Source organism: Nanorana parkeri, unplaced genomic scaffold (genome assembly GCF_000935625.1).
Source record: "Nanorana parkeri isolate BGI_ZX_2015 unplaced genomic scaffold, ASM93562v1 scaffold270, whole genome shotgun sequence".
NCBI lineage: Eukaryota > Metazoa > Chordata > Amphibia > Anura > Dicroglossidae > Nanorana > Nanorana parkeri.
In genome coordinates, this window is record NW_017306538.1 from 282,054 (window position 1) to 303,331 (window position 21,278).

General features: G+C 42.2%; 1 long non-coding RNA gene across 1 annotated transcript; it reads right to left on the bottom strand.

Moving 5' to 3' along the window:
- Positions 1-554: 554 nt before the first annotated feature.
- On the bottom strand, positions 555-4,303 carry LOC108787584. Its single transcript, XR_001941267.1, has 3 exons — positions 4,292-4,303; positions 3,731-3,738; positions 555-654 (listed from the first exon to the last, which is right to left on the bottom strand). It is a non-coding gene; the product is annotated as an uncharacterized LOC108787584 (long non-coding RNA).
- Between the last annotated feature and the right edge of the window lie 16,975 nt (positions 4,304-21,278).

The following is a 21,278-nucleotide window of genomic DNA, read 5'->3' on the forward strand; positions in this document are numbered from 1 at the left end:
TCAAAGGCTTCAGCCATGATCTTGGTATCATTTTTTTCAGCAGAGGATGCTCTAAGCCATCCAGATCACTTGTAGTAGTCTGCTAATGTGCTGCCCCTCCCTGCCATGGTTTTAGGGGTCCCCTGCTCCTCTGGGGGACCCGAGACCACGGCAAACAGTGTCAGGATGGAGAGCTGGGAGTAATGTGCTCTCAGCACTTCTTGCTTTAGAGCTGTCAGAATCCGGCTGAAGTGCCTGGTACATATCCCTGTGGTTGAGCATCTGTATTGGAAGGCAGGGGAGACTTCAGAGGTCTTAATAGAACCCAGATGTCTCCACAAAGAGAACCAGTAATCTCGAAACGCCATCGCATAGGGGCTTGTTAGTCTCTTTGTGATAACAATAAAGTTAGGTTAAAACATTTTTTTTAATAGTGTTACCTGGTTGATCCTGCCAGTAGCATATGCTTCTCTCAAAGATGAAGTCATGCACATGTAAGTACGCACGGCCGGTACAGTGAAACTGCGAATGGCTCATTAAATCAGTTATGGTTCCTTTGATCGCTCCATCTGTTACTTGGATAACTGTGGTAATTCTAGAGCGAATACATGCCGACGAGCGCTGACCCCCAGGGATGCGTGCATTTATCAGACCAAAACCAATCCTAGGCCCCGGCTCCTCCCTTGCTGCTTTGGTGACTCTAACCTCGGACTTATCGCATGGGAAAAAAAAGCATGCATGCGAATAAACACATGCGTGTAAGGCATGCACATGTACGTAAACTACGATTTCACCACACACGTTTGGTATTGCCACAAACGTAGAAGTGAGAGCAATAATATATATACATATATATTAATAGATATGTATTCTTACCTGCACACATATGTTTATCTCTGTATATATATATTTTATATATACAGTTAGTACAGGCAGTGCCCGGGTTTCGAACAAGATCGGGACTGTAGGTTTGTTCTTAAAGGAGAACTATGAGGTGAGTGCTTTTCACTGACCTCATAGTTCTAGCCGACCTGTGACAATGAGACTGTCACAGGTCGGCTCAGTAGATCGGGAGGTGAGCGAACACATACCGGCGTTCGCTCACCTCTCGATCCTGTCACAGCTCTCTGCCATGACAGGGGGAGGGGCTGGATTCCCCCCCGATCCGCCAGCGCTGACTGGCTGATCGGACAGGGGAGGGGGCGGGTACAGCTGGCTCTGCCTCTTGATAGGCAGAGCCAGCTGTCACTCACACAGCTGGGCGGATCCCGGCACAATTGTCGGGATCCGCTTCAGCTGCAGCGTCTCAGTACTCGCGGTATACTGTGGCGTCTCAGTATGCCGCGAGCTGCAGCTATACTGAGTTTAGGGTGACAGGAGGACGCTAGTTTGTGTCCTCCCGTTACCCTAAGGAGAACTATGGGGAAAAGCCTTAACCCCATAGTACTCCTTTAAGCCTGAGTGGTGAAGTTGAATTTGTATTTAAGTTGAAACAGGTAAAAAAAATTAAAGTGTAACTCCAGCCCAAACATTTTTGAGGGGTTTTGAATAGCATAGGGAAGGGTTAACCCCCTGTAACGTTTGTTTTGCTGTGTGTGCCCCTGTTCAGAAGATTTCACCTCACTTTCTGTCCCTTTGACAATTGAATTTTGAAAATTTTGCGCTGTCGTGGAAACAGGACTTGGTGATAAAGCTTTAGTGGAGACTCTTTTTCCCATGATGACTCTTAGGCTGGGTTCACACCTAGGCGTATCGAATATGCGCGTTTCCGAGGGCTACTTGGCTGTATCCCAATGGAAACGCGTGACAAAAACGCCCCAAAGAAGCTCCTGTACTTCTTTGGGCGTAGGGCGTTTTGTAGCGCGTTCATACGGCCCGTAATACGCCCAGGTGTGAACCATACCCATAGGAAATAATGGGATTTCGGTGTTTGAGCGTTTTGCAGAGCGTAGGAACGCACTACAAAACGCCCAGGTGTGAACTGGGCCTTAGGCATTGTTCACACATGGGCTTTCAGTGCATTCCAGGCACTTGCATGCGTTTTGGATGCGTTTGCATGCGTTCCAGAGCAGGTAAAATAGGGCCTGCTGTAGTTTTTTCACCTGCTCTGGACCTGCTCTGGAACTGCACGCTGCGATGTGAATTGGAGCAAAAAACACCATTGGAATACATTGGACGCAGTTTTGATCCGGTCTGCAACTGATCTGCTCTGCACCTGCTCCGCGCTTGGTGTGAACAAGACCTTACAGGAGTGAATCATCCTTTCACTTCCTGTCAAAGACGGGAAGTGAGATTAAATCTTTCTAATGAGGATACAGACAGCAGTAAAAAAAAAAAAAAAAACCTCACTGGTGACCTAGAAGCACCCCTCATCTGCATGTCTAACAAGAGCCAACTTCCTGTAATGTACATACAGTACTACAAACCAGACCCAAAAAGGCGGGCACTCGTCGGCATGAGCGCGGTAGCATTACAACTACCCCAGCTGTACAGAGCGGGATTGTGTTATAAAATGTCTGGACCCGCACTTGTGCAGTAGCATGTGAGATGTGTGGACTCCCTTCACACTCCCCCAGAAGTCCAGAAATCTCACAGGTCCAGAGAAGTGATGGAACACCGGCTCTCGGTATTCTGAGAAATGAGTAATTTAAATGTGAGATTGTAGTCCATCACAGGAGCGAGCTTGTAGCCATGACTACTTTACAACACACACAGGGACCACAGGGAACAAAAGTAGCCACCCTCCAGAAGGAAGGACAGTGTCGGCACCAATTCAGAGATGATTGAAGCATCTACAGCTGCGTGATACACAAATAAGATACATTTTTGTTACTAGTTAAGCTACATGAATGCATTTTTAAGATCTAACTCCTGAGTTTAGTGTCTTGCAGTTATTAAAGCAGACTTCTTTCAGACGTTCGGTGTGCTCAGCTTCCTGCTCTCCAGACCCCTCCCCCACCCAGCAGCATGGTGTGATGACACTGCACACAGGGAGGGGAGGGGAGGAGGAGGGGTGGTCCTGAACTGTCTGTATGGTATGGGATGGCTCGGACACACAAAGTCATGCGCAGTAGGTTTCTATAGGAGGCTAAAGCTGTATGGGGCAGGACAAAGCCTGGGACACAGCTATAAAGTAGGACTGTCCTGGGAAATCTGAAACAGTTGGCAACTATGTTATTGTCTTAACCGGAAGCCTGCTTGTCTGAGGGCTGGGACGGGGTGGGACCTTGTTCTCGCCGCTGATTGGCTCGGGGCACAACTGCCAGTCTGTGAGTGGCTGAGGCTCCCCGCACAGCTGAGATATATCCTGGGAGCCGAAGGACAGAGAGCCCCAACAGCACCCAAGCCCCGGTGTGAGGAGAGGACAGGGGGGGACACAGTGGCACGAGAAGAGGCGAACTTCGCAAAGGATGAGGGGGCTGTTGCCGCTGTGTCGGGGTCTCCGGCTCCCCGGGACACGTGGAACAGTCAGGAGAGACCCCCGGGCCAGCCTGTGTGCCGCCTCAGATGAACGAAAGGTAAAATCACCATGGGGGTTTAATGCTGAGGGGAGGGGGGCCGGGGTCTCCATGGCAATGGAATATAGTACAGGTAACTGGGGGTAGTGTCACTTATCTGGGGGCCCTCTAATAGAACAGTAATGACAAGGGCCCTAAATTTACTGCTTTTTGATTTCCAGGGACAAGGTTCTAGTATTGGAGTGAGGGGACCATACAATCCTTTTTCCTATCTGGTGTTCTAAATGTTTCACATTTGTTTCTATGCGATGATTTTATTCAGGAATTCTAACCTTGAATAATCATTGGATGAGAGGTTTTGGATTGGATTGAGTATGAAATAAATGAGGACATTTCATTGTGCTCTTAGATTTGATTAGGAGAGACATTTCTAGGGACAGTTTTATTTAATCTGACATGACCACTGGAAATCCTATAGCAGATTTCCACATCCTGTAGATGTTGCAGAACCACTAGACACTGCCAGGCTGGATTTATAGATCCCGTAGATGTTGTAGAACCACTAGACCCTGCCAGGCTGGATTCATAGATCCCATAGATGTTGTAGAACCACTAGACCCTGCCAGGCTGGATTTTATAGATTTGTTTTATCCAATAGCAGTTGAGAAGTCAGATGTTGAAGAATTACTAAACCAAGGGTAGGCAACATCAACACTCCAGCTGTGGTGAAACTACACATCCTATCATGCCCCCGGGAGTCATGCCTGTGGCTGTCAGTCTTGCAATGGCATGTGGGACCTGTAGATTCTAGTTATTTGCTGGCAGACGAATTCACCTTTAAAAAAAGCATGTACTGGTCTGATACAGGTATGTAACATTCACTGTGTTCTATCTGTAACAACATACGGAGTACATTTTTATGTGTGTATTCACCCAAATGAGGTCCAAACGAGAAAATGTCATTGAAAACCACATACATGTTTACCTGTCTAAACGCAAGTATTTTACTGATTATATAGAAAAAACATGCGTGTGTGATGAGAAGATTTCTTCCATTTCTGTAACATTCTTATATTCCTTTAGCTCAGCTTGTATTCATGTATATTACGTGTATATTACGCAGGAATACTGACCGCAGATGCAGAATTTTTCTGACAGAAGGAGGAATGTGTATACTGGCAGGGAATATACTGGAGATACTGGTGACATTGGTGGGGTGTTCTGGGAATTGTATTGAATCAGATTGGTTATCAATGGATCACATTGCTAACCGCTTATGTAGTTATGTGATGTGCTGAGTTGGACTGGTTGATAATTATGGTGAACAGGAATGACACACGGGGGAGGGGAAGGTTTCTGGTGACAGTGGGATCGTCTCTGGGAACGTATTGGGACATACTGGTCAGACTGGTGGTATTGTCTTAACCGGAAGCCTGCTGGTCTGAGGGCTGGGATGGGTTGGGATCTCACAAGTGAAGCAAATAGCAACCACAGTCATCGATTTATAACTAGCTTTTAAAGTGAGGTGCACATGAAAGGGCTGTACACAGTACACAGGAATACTTAACGCCAGGGCTGAATTTTTTACGTGGCAGAACTCAAAGCAAGCATATCACAAGGCACCTTTCTGAATGAGCCTATCATATACAATACTGCTGTGTTCGGATCTGCGTATAAAAAAAAAAACTCTAGCCGAGCGTAGCATTTATTACGCCCATGTCCATGAGCCCTGAATCGCGAAATGATGTCCGTACTGCTCCTATTGATTTGCAAAATGTCAGGCAGACCAGTGTTCATTTTGACAGCAAATTTTGGGGTAATTTTAGTCATAGTCTTTAGTCATTGTCATTTAGTTTTAGTAATATTTTAGTCATCTGAATTGTTTTAGTCCACTAAATATCATAAGATTTTAGTTGACTAATTCTACGGTAGATTTAGTCAACTAAAACGTAGTGAGTTTAGCTAAAGAGTAATTTAAGAATTTCTCTAGAGTTTTGAATCTCATGATATACTCCTGGAGTAAACATCTGTTAACCTGTTATTACTTATGGTATTAAGGTTTAAACATACAATACAGGCACAGATTTAACTGTTGTGATATATAACATGTCTTGATTTATCTTAAAATTAGATTAAAGACCTATAAAGAAACAATAATATTGAGTATTTTCAACAAAGGACCAGTAATTGGATATGCATTGATTATAACAACTTGCACATGACATTTGTCATTCTTTCAAGCAAAAGTGCAACTCTAAAATATTAAAATTAAAAACTATATTGGCTGTAATGCCATTGCGCATATTACCCGGCTGTCCAGAATGGAACCGGCACTGGAAGTCCAAAGAGATAAGCTCTGATTTGGATCTCTTCCCAAATCGTCTCTCCCTAACATTTGAGTCCAGTTTAGTTAGTCGACTAACTATAATATATATAATAACAATACGTTTTCGTTATGATTTTAGTCATCATAACTTAATTTTTATTTAATTTTAGTCCCTGAAAAAGTGTTATTGACGAAAATTATTAGTAAATGAAATTAACACTGAGGCAGACAGGGCTTGGATAATGTATTGATGTTCAGGTTTAATTATTATATTGGAAGGATATACACTGAGTGGCCAGATTATTATGACCCCCTGACGTTACATCAGGCATGGTGTCAGATTCCTCGCATCACCTTTCAACATCTCGTGGAGTCAATGCCAAGAAGAATCGCCGTAGTATTGAAGGCAAAAGGTGGCCCAACGAAGTACTAATGGGGTGGGCATAATAATCTGGCCACTCAGTGTATAAGGATGTAAAAAGACTTGCAGTTCTGTAATGCATGTTTGCTTAGAATCAAGAGGTTTATAGTTTGGGATGTACCGATACCAGTTCAGATACCAGTGCAGATACTTGGCATTTTTATGAGAACTACCGGGGTCACAGCGGTTGCAGCTGGGACCTGGCTCTGGCACTCCACCACTGTCCTGAAATCATTAGTCTGCATTGTTTTAGAAAAACTGTCACATGACAATAAACAAAAATGTATCAGTACTTGTATCTGTGAATACTTGGACAAGTATCAGTAGTTGTCCTTGGAAAAATTGTATCGGTGCATCACATATATATTCATAAAAACAAAATCATACATTAAAACAGCGATGTACAAATCCCAGGAGCTCCGTGTGCTCCTTACAAATGACAGCTGCCTCCTAACTTATGAATTTTTCTCTAGTCTAGTCTTGGAGCTGGAAAAGTATCTGTACTTGTACCGAGTACGGTACTTGGTATCGGTGCATCCCTAATTTTAACATTCGATTTTGGAATTAATTGAGTTTCCAGAAAGAAAACCACATTCACTGATAGAATTTGGTTTGTTCAAGAAAAAATTTCCATCCTGCTCCTTCGACTTTTTTTGTCACGATCGTCAATTTAACCAGTTGACATCCGCAGTGTTAAACCCCCTTCCCATCCAGGCCATTTTTCAGTATTCAGCGCTGCGGTACTTTAACTGACATTTATTCCGTCATGCAGCGCTGTACTGAAATGAATTTTATACCAAATAGCTAACAGAAAGTCGAAACAAAGTTCTTTCATGAGAAAGTGCTTTCAATAATCTAAGCAGTGTATGGCCAGCTTTAGGCTTCCTATGTCAAAAGTTTCATTTGTGGTGAATGGTTAGAACCATTTTCAGGTTTTTGTTGCTGTCTGTGTCTCTCGCTCTAATTGTCCTGATCATCAATGTCATTAGGATTGAAAGTGAGAGTAAATCCAAAATTTTGAGTTGCCACCAAAACAGGAATAGAAGGAAAAGCTTCAAAAGGGGACACTTGTGGCGACTGTCTAAGAGGGGACAGTTTTCACATTGAGAAGATATCCTCCCACTTTCTGTTAAGGGTAGAGGATAGGAAGTGAAGGGAATTATCTGTAATAAGGCACAGATGGCAAAAACACGAAAAACTAACAGCAGTTAAAACCCTCTCCTACTCTGTCCATTATGAAAAAAATGTTTCTTTTAGTTGTACTTTAAGCTTGAGTTGGGTGACGTTATGGGTCAGGTTAAAGATATGCCTGCACTGCAAGGGTTAAAGTGACATTAAACCCTCAGATTTTTTTTAACATAAAACAATACTGTAATGTGTGCCTTACTGTAATACATGGCTGTTTCCCTTCTCTTTGCTGCTCTTCCTTTTAAATCTGTATCTCTTCTCATGCTGGGCAGAACTTCTGTTTTGCAGCAGACTGCCTTGTCTCTGGAATGGATACATGGTGTCTGTGTATTGGTTTGTAACCTGAGCCAGCACTACAGGAAGAGGCACTCAGCTGCAAAGGGAAGTTCTCCCCCAGCATGAGAAGAGATACAGATTTAAAAGGAAGAGCAGCAAAGAGAAGGGAAACTACCGTGGATTACAGTAAGGTGCACATTACAGTATTGGTTTATGTTAAAAAATCTGAGGGTTTAATGTCACTTTAAGTGCTTGTTTCTGTCTAGGTTAAAAAAAAAAGTTGTGCTTGCCTGATCCTCAAAGCCGGCTTACTCTTAGACCGGTCCCCTCCACCTTGCTCCCCTCCGCTGCTGCGGTCTAAGGTCCTGGAGTCATCACATTCTATACACAGTACTGAAAATAAAAATCTATTGTTAGATACACAATGCTTGAGCAAAAGTAAATATCCACTTAGGTTTTAGATTTACTTTAGATTTTACATAAAGGTAAACTGTATGCAAAGCCAAAACTACTTCTTTTTTTTTTTAAAGTTTTGGAATGAAGAAAGGTTACAACTCCAATCAGGGTTTTTTTTTTTTTGCTGCTTGCTTCTCTTTGGGGAGTTTGCCCTTTACTTCCTGATTTGCATACACAACAGGTAGGGATGTCCCGATACCGATGCTAGCATCGGAATCGGGCCCGATACAGGGCATTTTGACAAGTACTTGTACTTGTCAAAATGCCCCGATACAAAGCGCCGAAGCTTGCGCTATGTTTTTGTTTTTTTTTACTTTACCTTCCGTGGTGGCTGTGCGGAGGAGCGTCGCGTCACTGCTGTGGGAGGAGATCCAGCTGGGGTCCTAATGTAGGCTGGAGACTGCCCAGAGGATTCCACCTGGAGCTCCACCCACAGCAGTGACGCCGACGTCCAGCTCTGCCGACATCAGTGGTGGATCCGGGGGGTGGGGATTTGTACACCCGCAGATAGAGCCGTTCTCTGCCACTGGTGACAGAGTACATCCCTGCACAGCCACTGCGGGGACATACAGCTGTCACAGACTTTATTGCGGTTCAGTGTGAACTGCAGTAAACTCGGACAGTGACAGCTGTATGTCCCGGCGGCTGCTGTGCGGGGATGTGACAGGTGGCTCTGTCACTGCAAGGAGTGTTTAGCCTGGCGGTGCCTGTACAGTCTCTGCAGGCACCGCCAGGCCACCACATCCTGCTGTTTGGGTCATTGGGAGGACCCTCTCCTGCGCCCCTCCACTGGCCACCAAGGACTCAGAAGAGGTTCTGCAGGAGTAAGGTAAGCCCCTATGGGTGATGGCTGGGAGGGGGGGAACCTGCTAACATGAATAGGTTAAACCATGATCCATTGTACATAACATGCAGTTGTACTATGGATCATTTAAAGTCACCTGTCCCTTTAAAAAAAAAAAGTATCGGCAAGTACATGAGGGGATGTACTTGTACTTGGTCCTGAAAAAGTGGAATCGGGACATCCCTAACAACAGGAAATGAGAGAACATCTCTCCAAAGTGAACATAATTCTCATCTTTGATACAGGAAGATATGTCCTCATTGGAGGATTTCCCCTAATCCCTTGATCTCGTGACAACTCTAACATTTTGTATTTCCCATCAATTTTTGTGTCTGACAGTGGTCAGCAATAGAAATCGAGGGGAGCATCTACTCAGTGGGACACAGGCAGCAATAATACCAAGTATCTAACCTTCACCAAACTAGAAACAAAAACACTTGCCCTTTAAACAGGCTTTCTTTGTACAGCATCTAGCCTGATACATTTTCCTCTGCATAAAGAGAACAAAAACACAAGTGGCAGGTGTGAATGAAGCCTTAGACGTGTATGGGGTTGTACCGTGAGCAGCTCCAGCGTTCTGGTACAGCCCCAGACAGTTTTCTTTCATTGGCCCTATAAATAGAGCAAACCTTCCTGCATGCTATACTTCGATTTAAGAATTATGTGACCTAATCTGTGGTAGACTAACTAGCTTTTTGCAAGTAGGTGGTAACTGCACTTATGTCTGTTGAGATGGGGACTGCTGTGCAGGTAGGCCCTTTATTGGTATGTTACTAATAGGCAGTCGAGCTGATGCCTCAGTACTCATTGTAACGTGATTAGGAGGAAGCAGCAGATAGGTTTGTTGTATTAGCAAGTTCTAAGCAAATAATCATACAATCTGCATGTGGTTACAATAGACGCTGCTTTACATTCTTATCTTAATAATATTTACAAAGTGTGCTGAATAATGATATGTCTCCATTAGCCCTTTTCTAACGGCTGAACAATACTTTAGTACTGTGCAGATGGTTAATATCTTACAGTGTTATTTACACTTTTGCAGTTAGATTTGAGAAAACCTCTCTATATGTTTGTTATGTGTTCCCATTCACACAGCATACCTAAAATAAATCAAAATTTCCTTTTAGATGTTTTGTTGTCGAGAGAGATCCATGGGTAGCTTTATTATATTATAAACCTTTTTCTCTTACTAATTCACAACATAAATTAGCGATTTATGTTATGTTGGCGGCTAAACAGACCATTGCTCATGTTTGGAAGAAACCATACGTGCTTTTTAGAGAGGTCAAAAAAAGGATGGATTCCTTATTTCTTAACAAAAAATTGACTAGTATTTTATTAGACTAATAAAAAATTTGGGAACCCTGGATTGTTGTGCCCACCCATCTCTTGCTGTGTAGAGCGTGACCTTTTTGTAATAGATATAATTTTGGTGTCTTTCCCTCTTCTTTTTTTTTTGGTCTTTATTTTTGTTGTTTTGTTGTGATGTCTTGTTAGTGGTGTTATGGCGGGGAGGGTTCGCAAGGAGGAATTGATTGTTTATCCTTGTAAACTATCGATGCCAATGTTTGTTTGTATATGGATGTCTTATGATATAACATTAATAAAACCTTTGAAATAGATGTTTTGTTGCAGCAGAGAAAATGGTTGGTTCCAAGCTTTTCTAAGCACCTTCACAGTGATCTCTCCTGGGATAGGACGGCGTGGAACCTGTTTCTCTCATTAGCATGCACTGCAGGAGCCAGGGTTGTAATCCTTTGTTGGGACAGGCAGCGTTCAGATCATATTTGCAAATTATAATGAAATCAGCCAGCACAGTAGAGACAGGGCTAACCCAAACCCCTCACAGACCCTCCTAACAGGAGAATCCATGTAGGAATTTAAGAAAGTAAAACCAATTTAAATGGCAAGGAGCATCTCAATGATTAAAGGAGATTTATGAGGTGAGTGCTTTTCACTCAGCCTCATAATCTGAGCCGACCTGTGACAATGAAACTGTCGCAGGTCGGCTCACTAGATCGGGAAGTGAGCGAACACATACCGGCGCTCGCTCGCTTCTCCATCCTGTCACTGCAGAGACCCGTGACAGGGGAGTGACTGGATTCTCCCCACCCTTGCCCGATCCTCCAGGGCTGACTGGCAGGATGGACGGTGGAGGGGGCGGATACAGCTGGCTCTGCTTCTAGATAGGCAGAGCCAGCTGTCACTCACACAGCTGGGTGGATCCAGTCATAATTGTCGGGATCCGTTTCAGCTGCAGTGTTTCAGTATACCGCAAGCGGTATACTGAGCTTTGGGTAACGGAAGGACGCTAGTTTGTGTCCTCCCATTACCCTTCGGAGAACTATGGGGAAAAGCCCTAAACCCATAGTTCTCCTTTAAGCCTGAGGGGTGAAGGACCTCTATGAATAAGCCTACAGGTGAAACATGTGAGAGGTTGTAGTTGGTTGGGGGTGTGCAGTGCTGGCATATGTTGCTTTATACACTTTTATTCACTGTTATACTGGATTTGCTGTGAATTTCAATAAAGTCTGAAGTATTGGAATTCTCTGGATAGTGCGGTCTGTTCGTATACTACTACATTCCAAGGTAGAGACGCACCTGTTGGACCAGCACCTGGGGAGTCCTGATGGTGGCTAAGGAATTGGAGCGGTGAGATTTCCTTTGGCTCTAAATATAAAATAGGTGTTATCCTAATTTGGCTGCAAAAGTGGAAATACACTTTAATGTATAACTAAAGCCAAACCTTTATTTTGGATCGAGTAAGGGAGGGTTATAACCCCCTATCATTTTTTCATATTTTTTTTGGCCATCTGTGGGGTATTTTCTTTCACTTTCTGTCCCATAGCCACAATAGTACTTCAGAGGAAATACTCCAAAATAAGAGAAATCCTTGTTTGTCATCAGAACTAGTGCCCCCATTGGAAGATTTCACATCTATTTCTGTTCTAGTGACAACATTTTGAATTTTGTTTCACTTTTAGTGATAAGTCATCAGGAAAAATAGGGTGAATCTCCCTGATGACGACACAGATGGCGATAAACATTGACGGATGTTTTCATCTCTCTGTACTCTATCTAAAAGAAAAAAAAAGGTTTCGGCTTGAATTGCACTTTAACGTTTTTTGGCACATTGAGAGGAATTTACTAAAACTGGAGCAGACAGAATGTGGAGGAGTTGCCCGTAGTAACCATGCAGTTTCTCTCCATTTTGTTCTGTTCAGCTTTGAAAATTAAAGATAGAAGCTGATTGGTTACTCTGGGCAACTACTCCAGATTCTGACTGCTCCAGTTTTGTCTGTGTGATACTTGGGCACAACGTTTGTAGGTAAATCAACACATTTAATTGCAAAATGATATAAAAGGCAATTAAATATTACATACAACAAAACAAATCTCTGCTTTCTTCTGCAAGCTAAGGGAAAACCATTAATGCATGCACTAGTCCTAACAGAGCGTCTGACATTGCGACTAATAGATGGGTCGGAGTGGAGATTGTGAGTAGTTTAATCAGAACTTGTGGGCAATACCGACATCTCTTTGAGCAGTGTCTGATTGTAGTAAACACCGTTAAAGACAGTATACAGCTTTCAGAAGTAAAACGTGGATCACCAACAGTACCTGAGCAGTATCTTCCCAGTTACAAAATTTGGGGTCTTGGTTATCAATATAAGAACCATCTGTAAGTTTAAAGTAATAATAAAGTCAAAAGGTTTTTAAGCTATTTCAAAAGCTGATCAAATCAATTACAATGGATGCGGCTTCCTGATGTTTAACAAGTTTTGCTGCAGAATCAGCTGGTCCCCTTAGCACTGGCCCTGATATCTTGTTTTAGGGTGGTTCCTTTCCCTTGCAGGGTCCTGTGGGTCCACCCTTGTGTGTGGGCAAGGCATTCCCCTCCCAGCTCTTCCCTCTTCCCTTCTCCAAGCTAGTAGATGGACAGCTGCTGGAGACGGCTCTGAACTTGTACCAGACAGGAAGTTCTGGGAGGCTGAGCTGGGAGAGTTGGAGCTGCTCGGAATCATGATGACTGTAAGGGCTTGAGCAAAACATGTAAAGAAATACTTTGTTGGGGGATGTTTATTTTTTTTAATCTGGATTCATTATTGGAAAACAGTTCAATAGTCTTTTAAACAATTGAATCGTCCTTCTCCCCCCTTTCTTCCAGCTTCCATATTGGTCCACGGGCCTGCCCATCATAGGGATAGGCCAATAGGGAGTTGCATAAAGGGACAGAGCTGAGCTCTCAATTACAGGAGCTGGTTGAGATTTGCTTTTCAAAAATGTAAAGTCATATGAGGATGAGGATAGAGCCCGACATCTTCACGCCACTGCTTTTAGAATGCATACACATCTGTGTGATTTCCTGCATTTTAGTAATACAGAGGGGGACTTGCGTACTATTGGCTACTACACTATATAGATGTATTATTCTCATTATCATGTCCTAGTGTAGTTTAGATTTTTTTTTTGTGGGTTTTTTCCCCAAAAAAAATTCCATTCATTATGGGTAGCCGGTGTAAAACACGTTTGTTATGGATGGGGAAACAAAAAACCAGTGGCAGTAAATGAATTCCTAAATAGGAGAATCAATTGAATATACAATAGTTACACTTGTAAACTGTTCCTGTGGTACATTAAAAAAAATTAATCAAAAACGTGAGTACAGAATGAGCGCGTGAAAAACACACACAGTGTGAATGTGCCCTTAAAGTGAATGTGCCTGAATGTGCCTTTCTTCCATTTACATCAATGGAAAAGAATCCCGAAAGTAAGATGCCGGGGGTCAAATCTGCCTATCCATGTGTACGGGAACACCAGTCTTTTCCCATCTATATATATATATATTCTATTTATATACACTAGATTGTGACCTCTGTCAGTTGTGGAGTTTTCAGCCGTCAGCCTGAAACAGAGTCCTGGGGTTTGCTTGTAAAAGGTGCGTCCCCCATGATGAATTTGACCTTGAGGTCACATTCTTGTTTACCCTCTGCCAAAAACATTTCGGCTCATAGAAGGAAATAGGTAACAGGTGAAAATATTGCCAGAAGACATATCAAACCCAGTCACACACGCACACTAAATGCTGGCAAGATAATTACCTACAATGTCATGAAAAGAAGCTTTGTGCGGTCAGTTGAGAATTTCGAACATTTGTGAAGTCAGTATCCGCTCATGCAGTCATCGATAATACAGAGAAAGTTTGGAAATTGGACATACAGCTTTATGTGCACCATGGGCACAAAAGTCAACTGCAGCAGTGACTTCCCCTTAGAGAAAACATCAGCCAGCATAGTGTAAATTTTAGATGAAACATTCAGCTTGGATAAGTAGGTTTATTTGGGAGGACTAGTGCTGAGCATAGTGTGGTTAGAATCTGTGAGTCATTTATAGGTAGTAGACATGTTAGGTGCAGTGTCTTCTTACAACCTCACAAGTACTTGTACATAAAGGTCAGAAGGGGAAGCATGGTGACCCTGCCTGACTGGAGCCAGTTATGATCTTCATTCATGTGGACCTCAGGGGGCTGCTCTGACTGATCTGAGCATGCAGTTGCATTATATCGGTTCATTCAGTTTTCTTCACATCTATTGCCATCTTGCATTGAGAGGGAAAAAACGCAGATGTTTTCCTGGAATGTTACCAGCCCGCTCAAGCTGGTGGAAAAAAAGTATTTAGAGAGCCTACCCTGTAACTGGTTTTATCTTGGCAGTTTTCCTGCATTGTTTCTGCCTGATGTATCTAGAGCAGCCTTTCTCAACCATTGTGCCACAGCACACTAGAGTGCCTTCTGGCTTCCGTAGGGGTGCCTCCAAATTTCTACATAGCCCCATTTCCATGGTGCAGGTGGGACAGCCAGCAGCACCATGGAAACCAATGGTGCTAATTCGGTGGAGATGGTATACATTCTAAAAAAGGAAAAAGTTCCATTCTGTCCAGTCCTGCTCTGCCTCCTGCCCTCATTTGTGCTCCAATGTGATGGTGGGACTCTAATGTGAAGGGGGGAAGGATCCTGATGTAAAAGGGGTTCCACACTTTTTTGTGCTTTCATGGTGGTCACTCCTTAATATCCACACCATACCCTAAGATAGGAGTCTTGTATTGATTATGGGGGTCCAGGCAATGCTTTTTTTCTCATTTACTTGGGTGCCTAGCATTTTTGCATACCTATAGGCCTCATTCACACACACGTTAAGTTGGGCCGTACACGTCCGTGCAGCGTGCATGCCGTATTGGGCCGTTACGCGGAGGGACAGGTCCTGCGTGTGATTGCGTGCAGCAGCCTGTTCTTCCCTATGGGAGGACGTGGCCGTACACCTTCATACGCACACTCAAACTGCACATCTGTCTGCTTTCGAGTACAGACACCCGGACCCGCATGGATGTGCAGTTCGGGTGTGCGTACAGATGTCTCCTCCCTTAGGGAAGAACAGGCTGCTACACCCAGCACCTGTCCCTCCTGGGAATGGCCCGACACGGGCATGCATGCCGCACAACCCTAAAGGGTACCTTGACTGAAAAGGTGAGTATATCGCCTTTTTATTTGAGCTCCCTAGACACACCAAGCACTTAGCCCTTGCAGTGTGGAAGGTAGCCCCACTGCAAAAGGTAAATTTTTTTAAATTCCTGGAGTTCTTCAAAATGCAGAACAGAAAATTCAAACAAAATAATACTTTTAGGTAAACTGTACAATGATAATTTAAATGATCACCTGAGAAAAATAAGCTGATGTTTTCTTTGGTAAGTATTGCAGATTTGGAGCATGTTGTGTATTGAGACCCTTGCTGACTTGTGGTTATAATTTACCTTTCTCTGTAGTATGTAAATGTATTTTGTTACTTATTATTGTACTTAACTGATAATAGACCAGAAAAGCAGCATATGAGAAGTGAAAATGGTCAAGAGGAAGTTTTTGTATTTATAGCTATTTTCCTACACACACAACTGACTTCCTGCTAGTAATCCCATTGACAGACTCTGCACACTCCCTTTACCCCCCACCTAAAATATACCCAATGACGTCAATTAATAGTTTGAATAAAGCTAAACCTAAAATGGTAAGACAGGAAGAATCTTAAGTTACTCGGGACGTCCTGTGCATGCAATGAAATGTTGTTAAAAGCTGCATATGGCTGATTATCTGGCTTTTCAAAAAGATTAATTATTTTGACATTTGTGCATTCGGATGCATACAAATTTCCGAATGACAGAAATAACGAATGCAAACTAATACGAATTTCCAATAATGAAAATTTCAAATGCATCTGAATTTCTTTCCTGAATTAAGTTTTATTGTGTTAAAAAGTTTTTGTTTTTTTTTGTTTTTTTTAAAATCCAAATTTTCATTAGCAGTAGTATGTACGAATTTCCGTTACAGCAAAGTGACATTAGACAAAAGGGAAAAAAAATTAGAAAAGCAGTCTTTCCAAATAGAATGCAGGAGCTCCTAAATGCCGTTCGGAAAGACTTGCCTTTGTTTTATGAATGACAGCTCAGAATGTCGGGTTGTCGGCTCAGAATTGTTGGGTTTTACAATAATTACCACCAACAATGCATAGTTTACATAAGCCAATTGTGCACATTCATAATCATGTAATTACGGTGTCAATTGTTAATGTGTATAAAATGCCATCCATCATTTACTGCCATTGAGGGCATATTAACGGTCACAATTAAGCATTAAAACAAAATACTTTGAAAATAAGTGCCTGTTTCCTCGTTAATCCCAGTATGTGCGCAATCGCAGATGCTGAGGTTGTCAAATCAGACGGGCTCGGCGTCCTCGACAGAACACCGGCGACATGTCTATTATCAGCTATTTAATGTGGGATTCCTAGAGGTTTTGGGTCTGAGAGACTGGGAACAGTCGTGCTAGTGAAATATAAAAATGCTTTTTGAAAATACTTCTCCCAGTTATTAGCTGTACCAGCCAACTTGCCTGTGTCTGTAGGTACCAGCAGAAACCAGTGGCCAAATTCTAACTTCCTCTTAGATCTATACCAGCTTAAATGTGCCTAGAGACATGAGATGGCAGTTTAACATTCTGAAAAATGTGACAATCAATGTCTTTTGGGCAGCATACAACAGCCCCGAATAACAGCTTTCAAGGGATATTGGAGAGGTAAGAAATTATTCACCGAATGCTATTGCTTTCCCTGAGAAAATGGGATAGGTCTGTCTTCATGAGCCTCCCCTGCCATGTTCCTCTGCTCTATTCAGAAGCGTTCATGTAACTAGTGCATCCTGTATTTGTTGTAAAAGGATACAAAAACTAAAATGAATTTCCCCTTTAGTTTTAGCCTGATACAGAGATTGCATGTTCACAATAATAACATAGAAGGTTTAATAGTTTAGGAGGGAGAAAAGATAAATAGTGGTATTGTATTTCAAATAAAATGCTTACATTGAAAGGAAAAGAAATAAAAATACATTTGTGTGTTGGATTTCTAGAAAATGGTTGCCACCTTTTGGGGAAATCCCCTCTTATACAGCTGTTACCAGTGAAGATTTGCCATTCTAGCCTCTTTACATTTTGGGTTTCCCATCACTTTTATATCCCGTAGAGAGTGGTCACCAGGAAAATTAGAGAAGGTGAATCTCCCCAATTAAAACAAAAAAAAAAATATGTCAGACATTCTGCCCTACCCCAATCTTTCTAAAACATGTCTGCTTTAATCACACTCCCTCCTGCTATAAATAGCAGATAAAGGAAGAAACAGATTGCTTTCTGTTTAAATGTCAAAAAATAAACCAATCAAGACATAAGCCTTTCACTGACGTCAGTCTCTATAATGCCACCCACACACACTACATGCATTCCACGTTTCAGTTCAACTCTCTTTCTGTTGTTATTGTGTTCTGCATCTTATAATTACACCAGAGGTGGCACACAAATATTTAGTTTTGTTGTAATGAGTGGCAGTTAAAAAATCGTAAGATTATCTATACATTTTCTTTGAATTTTACTAATCCATGGCTGTCACTATTTAGGACTATACAGTTTATGAAATTCTAATACTTGTCCAAAATATTTCTTGTTGTGGGCTAGAACCTTAAAGTGACACTAAACTCAGGTGTTAAATCTTAAAAATGTGTTCAGGTACCTTAACTATTAACAAAAATGTATCTTATTTGTGTATCACTCGGCTGTAGATCCTCAAATCATTTCTGAATTGGTGCCGACACTGTCCTTTCTTCTGACTACTTTTGTTCCCCATGGTCCGTTTGTGTGTTTTAAGGTAGTCACCGCTCCAAGCTCACTCCCATGATAGACTACAATCTCACATTTAGTTTACTAATTTGTATTGAGATTGTAGTCCATCACAGAAGTGAGCTTGGAGCGGTGACTACCTTAAAACACACAAACGGACCATGGGGAACAAAAGTAGTCAGAAGAAAGGACAGTGTCGGCACCAATTCAGAAATGATTTGAGGATCTACAGCCGAGTGATACACAAATAAGATACATTTTTGTTAATAGTTAAGGTGCTTGAATGCATTCTTAACATTTAACTGCTTAGTTTAGTGTCATTTTAAAGACAATTTTACTAACTCTGTAGCTCTACCTAAATTGCTAGCAATGGATTGCTAAGAATTATTTGCTACATAGATTGAGGACATTTTTCATACCGTTATGGTCTTCACAAAGGGAACAGAAACACAAACTTCTGAAGTGAATCCACACACTGAATTCTCAATTGTAAGAAGCCAGTTGATAATTCAGCCCACTGGTTACCTCCTTAAACTGAAATAAAGTTTTTTCAAGTGCCCTTTATTTACAGTGAAACATACTACTGGGATAATAAATGCATTTTCAAAAATATACTGATAGAGTACAAAGTGGACGGTGTATAACCTGCATAGCAATGTATTGGATTTAAGTTCCCGCTCCAGTGCAGGCTTATAAATTAATGCAAGTGTCCAACTATCTCCTACAACCAACACAAACCTTCCCCACATCTGCATGTTTATCAGCCCTACTGCCAATTATTACAGTATAGCAGGGGGTGATAAGTAATAATACGGGCAAATAAACCTAATAACACAAGCTGGCTGCCGAGCCAACCCGATCCAAATAATATTTTTAAAATCGAATGGGGAAGAATAAAGCAACTGTGTTTTTTTTCAACATCAGTGTCCTTTTGAGAAGATTGCCCTTCATTGTCTGTCCTAGAGATATAACAGGAAAGAGAGGGAAATCCTCTTAGACAATTGTCACTACAACAGGTATGCCTTAAAAAAAACTTCCCACCTTAGGTAAATTTAGATGTATTGTAAACTTCCTCACACTCACCTTTCCCCTTAGCTCCACAGTACACACCCACATGTCCATCTAAAAGCCCATGCTCGGGAAACATCCTTTCCTGTCCTAGCAGATATGACTTCCTTATTCTTGTCCCACCCTTGTCACATCGATTCTGATCATTGCCCCATCCACACTCTCCATTTAGCGACCATTCACCTCTCTCCTTATTCATTACCCATCTGACCTTGTCCAGGACATCTTCCTGTACATTACCACCTCACTTCGATTCACCTTTGTTCTGTTTTGTCTCTTCGAATTGACGGGTTCTCACGAGTTCTGTTTTATTATAGAGTAGTAGACTGTACTCTTGTGTACATTATTGTGTTTAAAGGAGAACTATGAGATGAGTGATTTCCACTCACCTCATAGTTCTAGCCGACCTGTGACAATGAGACTGTCACAGGTCGGCTCAGTAAATCGGGAGGTGAGCGAACACATACCGGGTTCGCTCACCTCTCGATCCTGTCACGGCTCTCTGCCGTGACAGGGGGAGGAGCTGGATTCCCCTCTCCCCGCTCCGATCTGCCAGCGCTGACTGGCGGAACGGACGGAGGAGGGGGCGGGTACAGCTGGCTCTGCCTCTAGATAGGCAGAGTCAGCTGTCACTCACGCAGCTGGGCGGATGTCGACGTCCATGTCGGGATCCGCTCCGGTGTCTCATTACTAAGCTTAGGGTAACGGGAGGACGCTAGTTTGTGTCCTCCCGTTACCCTAAGGAGAACTATGGGGAAAAACACTGACCCCATAGTTCTCCTTTAAGATATGAACCTTGTGACAAAGATATGCACCTGTTCTTTATTTTTTCTTCTGAACTTGAAATTCAGCTATTATTATGAGATATTGTTTGTTCTCTTTGAAAACTTTAAAGAGAATTACATGCTAAAAGAAAAAAAAAACTTTGCTGTTTGAGGACGACTCAAAAATGTGAATTTCTCTCACACTCTGTCCTGGTGATGAGAGTCATGAGGACAAAAAAAATGGCAATTCCTCTTTAGTGGGGGCCCACACCGCAAAGTAAACCTGACAGGTTTGTTAAACCTTACCTTTGGCCGTAGATGCACTTTATTGATGTGTGTCTGTCTGCGTAATGATAGTACGAAAGGTTCATTATGCTTTTGCAACATGAATGAACATGAGTGAAGATGCATTCACAGTATAGGAAAGCTGGAATGTGTTGTGTTTACCCCAGTCCATTTTTCTGCTTCTGTGCTAGTTCTTTACAAAACCTATCATTAATTGTGGCCTTGGAAGGCTTTGTAATTAGTAGAATATATAGCTTAGCCCTTCTCCTGTCACGATCTTCTCCTGTAGTCTAACGAAATATTGCGTGTATTGAGCTTGTTCACTTTTGCATAATAGTTTTGCACGCTCTTGACCTGATGGAGTCATATAATTAATAGTTAGACACGCACTGTTCTTTTTAGGTACTTGGAATATCGGCTGATTACCGCATCCACAATATCACAAGAAGACAATGGTGTTGAGTAACTGAAGAGGTAGATAATAATTAAATGCATGCTCAGCTTGGGGAATGAGGTGACGCTGTGTTCACTTCAATCATCCATCACTTGTAAGCAAAAATGATTTCCTTGCACGATTGGATCTTCTTAAAACATGAGCGGAGCTTAACATTCTCTACTGAATGAAGTGAACATTCAAAGCCCAATCATGCCGTGCCGCAATGCACATATTTTCTTTTGTTTTGGTTTGCTGAGTTTAAAAAGGAATGGGCTGCAATGTTACTCTATGCAGTGCTTACTGCAATTTTTTTTAATTTTTTTTTATATATGTAAATGGGCCATTACTTAGCTTAGTGAACAGTCTCTTGTCCTAGTAAACCAACCCAATTAGGTAGTATATCATTTTTGTTAGAAGCTTTGACCAAAATGTTTGAATTTTTTTGAGGTACAGGTGCTCTTTCATGGAGCACATTAGGCTATGGGATAATGCTTCCAATCCGATCATTAGTATTTCTGGTGATGTGTACACTTGAAGGGTACTTGTATAGACATCTTGACTCT